The sequence below is a fragment of the Dasypus novemcinctus genome, chromosome 15 (genome assembly GCF_030445035.2).
Source record: "Dasypus novemcinctus isolate mDasNov1 chromosome 15, mDasNov1.1.hap2, whole genome shotgun sequence".
In the NCBI taxonomy this organism is placed as follows: domain Eukaryota; kingdom Metazoa; phylum Chordata; class Mammalia; order Cingulata; family Dasypodidae; genus Dasypus; species Dasypus novemcinctus.
This window is the reverse complement of record NC_080687.1, coordinates 90,833,889-90,839,888: the sequence shown is the minus strand read 5'-3', so window position 1 is coordinate 90,839,888 and position 6,000 is coordinate 90,833,889. Positions and strand designations below refer to the sequence as shown.

Genomic DNA, 6,000 nt, shown 5'->3' with positions numbered 1-6,000 from the left:
CACGCCCGCGCGTCCCGAGCCGCGGAGTCTCCGCGCCTCCGAGCAGATCCTCTCCCGGCGCCGTTACTCACACAGGCTTCCAGCCGCCGCGGGGCGTCCTCCGGCGGCGGCGGCGGGGGGAGCGGCGGCTGCAGCCCGGCCGGGGCTCGCCGCGCCGGGCCCGCGACGGAGTCCGAGGGCAGCGGGGAAGGAGGAGGACGCCGGGGCGAGGAGCAGCCGCGCCGCGCCCGGCTCTGAGCGGCGGGCTCTCTCGGCTTCGCGAGCCGCGGCCCCAGGTAGGCAGCTCCGCGGCGCGTCGCGTCCCCGTCGCGTCCAGGCTCCGAGCCGGGGCACCCCGGTCCCGTCCCCGCCGCCGCCGCCCCGGGACCGAGGCTCTGGGTGGGAGTGGGAAGGGGGGAGGGGAGTGGAGACGGAGGTGAGCGCGGCGGGGAGGGTGCGTGGAGGCGTGGGGGGCTTCGGCGTAGCCCCCGCGCCCCTCACCGCCCGACCCCAGCCCGGCCCCTTTCACTTGTCCCAGCTCGGGGGCGCCTGGCACGCCGGCCAGCGGTCCCCAGCTCGCCTCGCCGCCCGCCCGCAGGTCTCGGTTCCGGGATTCGCGCCCGCCGCTCGCCGGCCACCTCCCCGCACCTTGGACAGCGCACCCCGGTCGCCGGCCGCCCCCCGCCCCGGGCCGCGCGCGCAGCACTCCGGCGCCACACTGCCCCCCGGGCTGTCACCCTCCCGCCCTGCCGGGGCGGACTCCGCTCCGGCGCGGGCCGGAAACTTTCCTCCGGGTCTCGTCGGCGCTAGGTCCTATTGTGATCTGTGGCTGGCCCCCTCCCGGGGACCTCGGACACCTCCGTCGGGCTTTCCTCGGCGAGAGCGCGCCCGGCCCAGCCCCGCCCGAGGCCAAGGCGGCACGGGGCAGTTGGACTTGGCCGCCGCCCGCGCGCACGGTCCGCGCCTCGGCAGCGGGCGGCCCGCCGCCTCCCCGCCCCTCCGGCCTCGACACGTGCGCACCTTCCACGGCCGCGGCCCCTCCTGGACCACCCCAAGTACTCCCTCAGCACGGCCACCGCCACCCCATAGGTCGGACACCCGGGGTTCGCGGGCCCTGATTGGTTGAAGGCGTAAACGCCGCCCCCTTCTGGAAGGGGGGTGGTGGTTCAGGAGTGTTGTGGTTGACATCCCGAGGCGCGCACATGGGGCGTAGGGGGAACTGGGGTGCGCCGGCGGGGAAGCCCGGATCAGTGGGATCCCCGCATCCCATGCTGCGTGGCCACCTAGCCACCCTCCTTCCTCCGAATACACACCTGCTTTGTTCCTTTTCTCTCCCAATTTTACTGCTAAAACATTAAAAATAATTGGCTTGTGCCCTAATTTAATTAATACTGTATTTGTTCGTGGATGAGATTTTTTTTCATGTATTTGTAGGAGAAAGCGGGAAGCAAGGGCAGGGGAGGTTCCGGGCGAACTGGGCTGCAGATATGAGTGCGGTGTTTTGGAGAAGGCAGTGAAAGGTGCTTGAGTAAGCTGAAGAGGGCGGAGAAAATGGGAAAGAAATAGATTCTTGGAGAAGGAGTAAGCTTGGGAAGGTGAGGGGAGAAGGACCTGGGTCAGTTGTACGGTGAAATGTGAAGGAGAAACCCGAGTGGGTACTCGGCTGAAGACGGCTCTGTCTGGGAAATTGGTAGTTTGGGCTACTACTTAATTCGTTAATACACTTTGGTTTTGTTTTGCCAGTGTCTCCCCGCTTTAATAGGAAACTTCTTAGTAACAATATGTACCTCAGATGTAATGACTGTTGCTTATTCCAGTGTCCTGCAATGTATAGATTCCCAAGTGGTAATGAATTTCAAGAAGCGAATTTCAAAAGCCCAGCTAGACGGATACACTAAATATTTAAGTTAAGTGCTTTTGAAATCTTGTGAAGGAAGAAAGATAAGCATTGCATAAAATCCAAAGATGGTCCTGGCATTATTTAGGGCCTTCACAGAAATATATGTATGCATAAATGATACTGATTTCTCTTCATTTGAAGTGTAATTGCCTCTAGTATTTTCAAGATTTATTTCCTTCAGGCTGTTTTGATGTTGTGTCTGTACATCGAAGACTATTGTAATTCTTATCTTTAGTAGCCTCGTCAAGGCAAAACAAACAACAACTGATGCAAGTTAATGTTGACAACTTTATATTGAGTACAGTGTGATTTTATTTGTAGGCTAGCGAAATATGCAAAAGTAACATAGCATGACCGCTGTTCCCCCGGGACCTATATCAAAACACAGTGGGGAAGCACATGAGGCTATTCCATGGAGAACATTTCAATTATTTAAAAAATGAACAAATATTAAGATTCTTGAGTGTAAACAGCAGCAGCGTTTTCCCACTTGAATTATTTTGTACATAGTTGTAGCACATGACACCAAGTAAAACATGGTGTTAAATATATAAGATGTTTTAAAGTAGATGGTAAAGGCTTTCCATTTATTTTTACATAAATAGACAAAGTGCTTTTGTGACTGGAAGACTTTATAATTCAAGGGACAGAATTTGATACATCTGAGAAAATAGTTCCTAATATGTTTTCCTAGTTCTAGTTTATGTCTTCATTTGCCTTCAGGAATTTATAGTTTTGGGCCTATTGACTAGAGATAGATATTGGAGGTAGGAGAAAAGTATATATAATCACATGTAAAAATGCATAGATTTAAGTAAATATATGTATATCTGCACAGTTATATATTTATACACATAATTTGGAGAGTATTTTCAGTGTATTCAGATATATGTATTGTCATGCTTGGAATTTTTTCTCATTTCTTCCTGTTCAAAGGTATCTCTGTTTTAAACTGCAGAAAACATTATCACCAGTAGAATTGGCCAATAGATCACGGAAACAGACAATAGTATTTTGTTGCCTGGCAACCACCTACTGTGAATGAAAAACAAAGCAGTGACAGCTGCTTCTACATCCTGCTACATGTACTGTAGCTCAAGTACTGCCATCCTCCTCATAAGACAAGTCTACTAAGTTTCGTTTGAGTAAGATGAGGCTTTTTCTCCCCCCCCCCCCCTTTTTTGGAATGTTTTTACAAAAGAATATTGACAACTTTTTATTATAATAAGAATTATTTGTTGTGGGGTGAAATGAAGCATCTAATTTCAATTGCCCTCTTCAGCAGTCGACCGGGTTGGTGGGACCCTTCTCATTGATCCTTTATGCAGTCACTAAACATGGTGCGCATGGGAGCTCCTGCGATCAGGTGCTCTTAGGACTTCACGACATCTTGAGTTCTCTGTGCTGTCTAAATAGATGGCAGGATTTTACTGTGGGGGGGGGACACGACACATTTGGTTGATGCTCTGGTGTAGCCCTCTTCAAGCGACAATAGGGGACAGTGAGGTGACTAGAGCCAGTCCCACTGGGCACATATTTTCCCCCTATTCTTTCCCCCCAGAATTACAAATTTCTTCTTTTTTCTTAATTTACATAAAATTTCTAAACAAGATTTTAATCAAAATAAGGATACTGAGGAAACGCAGTAATAATTGGGAATGAAAACTCCGTATCGACACTAGGCTTGGCTTCTGGTCTGGATGCATCATGTAGTGTATATTCTACCTCCTTTCCCAAACTGGGAAATGCAGTCCCGTGCTTTGGCAATTGTTTGCAGCTTTGGACGATCTCTGAAGATGTGTTTCATTATTCCGTTTGTGAATTTTTAACAGGCATGAGATTGCACAGTGTTTTGGTCAGCTTGTTTACCTGTGAGAGTTGAAACATTACAGCTGATCAGTCTCTCCTTCCAGTGTCCTGTCATGCCCTGTAATAGACACATCCTGGGTGTAATGGGACCCTGTGTCACTGCATGATAAGCGGTTCATCCTCTTGTCAAAGCTGTCCTGCCAAAAGGGTTTTATTTTGATTGTTGATTTCGGAGGTACTGGGGATTGAACGTGGGACCATTCATGTGAAGTAGGTGCTCAGCCACTGAGCTCTGCCTGCGTCGTGCAAAGGTGGTTCTTCATGGCTGTTCTGAGAGAGTGTTTAACCTCCACTGAGGGATGGTAAGAGTGTGTGTTGTTCTTAACTCTAAAAATGATGACGGATGGATTATTGGGTGGCTTACAAACTCAGATCAAAAATGCATTATTAAGCATTTCCTGTAAACTTTGGGAATGTATTGGATGCATGATACGTTTTGAGCTTTCCTATATTCTTTGAAAGAATCCATATGCCATTGTTTATTATTCATGACAAAAACGGGTACTTAACTTTAATATAGCACTTAAATAGGAAAATTTGGAGCAGGCTGATCAGAAAAACGTTGTAGTACAACACTAACTGTCATTGAAGAGTCATTTTCACCAGAAAAACATGCCTTTAGCAGATTTGTGATGGCGGAAATAAACTGATTTATAGCATGTTTGACCTGGCTTTAGAAGCCTGTTACTAACTTATTCTAGCTGGAAGGATTTTCAAGTAGAATAAGAGTTTGGCAGATTACAAGTGAATTCATTGATTAAGAAAAAAATTCCACAGTGTGGTTATAGTTTGTCCAGGACAAGTACTTGTTTTGAACCTTCTAGGATTAATCTGAATTTCAAGATTATGTTTTTTAAAGAAAGTTTCTATATTTTAATCCCCTTGCATACAGTGCTGTTAAGTATTCTGTAGTTCATGTTTAATTTATTCCACTGGAATCTTGAAATTTACTTAACTTTCCTATTTTTATGTATAAGGCAATGTGTGCAAGTGTCTATGTAAACACATACAAAGTGCTTATATTTTATCTTTTTGTTGTTTTTCATCCTTATGATAGAACGCTAAGGGACCTGATTTATGTTTCCTTGTAGAGTAAAGAGAAACTTTAAATAAGAGATATTTACATTTTTCAATTTCCTTATGTCAGTTTCTGCTATTATAACCAATAAACTCTCACCCACACAAATAGGATGATTGCTAAAAATGAGTCAACTAATAAAAATATATATAAGCAGTATCCCATTTTCTACCCTCCAGGATAACCAGGAAATCATATTTTCTCATTCTTAGACACATGTACACTTCTACACACACCCACACAAACACATGCAGTTTCAGGTCCTGTAGACTTTTATTTTAAGGATGGGCAGAAATAGTATTTGATTGGAGCTCTGTGTATGGTAGTTTCAAAAATAAAGATGATGGATTCAGATTTTCAGAAATGTAGTAGCATAGAAAGAATTAAACTGAATTATAGAATTTTTTCCATTTATGCTAACAGCACAATCCACGGCACTTAGACGAGTGCCCAGTTCCTCCAACCAAGGCTACCAGGAAAATTTTGAAATTGGTAGACCCACGACACATATTTTGTGGAATTAATGTGCCTTCCCTCCCTGTGTGCTTAACATTGCAAATATTTCAACCTCTGTCTGTGTGAAGAGTAAAAGTTTAGAGACTAGAGAAAAAATTACTGTCGTTTACTAATTGTTCCTGGCACTGTATAAAAAAAGTCAAAATGGCTCACTTAGCCAGTGATATTTTGGAATATACTTTTTCTTCCTAGTGTAGAAAGTTATACCAGGGGTATTGATTTTTCACAAATTCAGCCATCCCAAGTACAGAATAGCTCTTTAATAGCCCACAGCAGCATAACAAAGGTGATGGCAGTGAGTCCGAAGGAATACTTTAAATTTAGTTGGAGCTGGAGGGTGAAGTTTGCTTGTCTTGAAGTAATTATCCAGACTGGAATAGGGCCAAGGTGCCGTGGTTCGCATCCCAAGCAGCAGGAGAAAAGCCACAGACGAGGTCTGAATTGACTCCAAGCAGCCAGAGCCTCTGTTGTGGTCACACTTTCATGAGAGCATCTGGTAAACCTCAGAGCCAGTGTGTATCTAAGGGATAGAGCCGGGAGTCAGTGTCTTGATCCCAAATATTGTCACTGGAAGAAGTCACAACCCCACACTTGCAGTGCTTTGAAATAAGACTTTATTCTTTATCCTGCTGCATCTTTCGGAACAGGTGGAGACTGA

The 6,000-nt window shown here is 46.5% G+C and overlaps 1 protein-coding gene across 1 annotated transcript in view; it reads left to right on the top strand.

Moving 5' to 3' along the window:
- The first annotated feature begins 205 nt into the window (after positions 1-205).
- ENOX1 (ecto-NOX disulfide-thiol exchanger 1) overlaps positions 206-6,000 on the top strand; it is a 564,686-nt gene continuing 558,891 nt past the window's right edge. The window contains exon 1 of the mRNA XM_058276646.2: positions 206-275. The gene's annotated coding sequence lies outside the window, so the exon portion shown is untranslated. The remainder of the gene's footprint in view (positions 276-6,000) is intronic.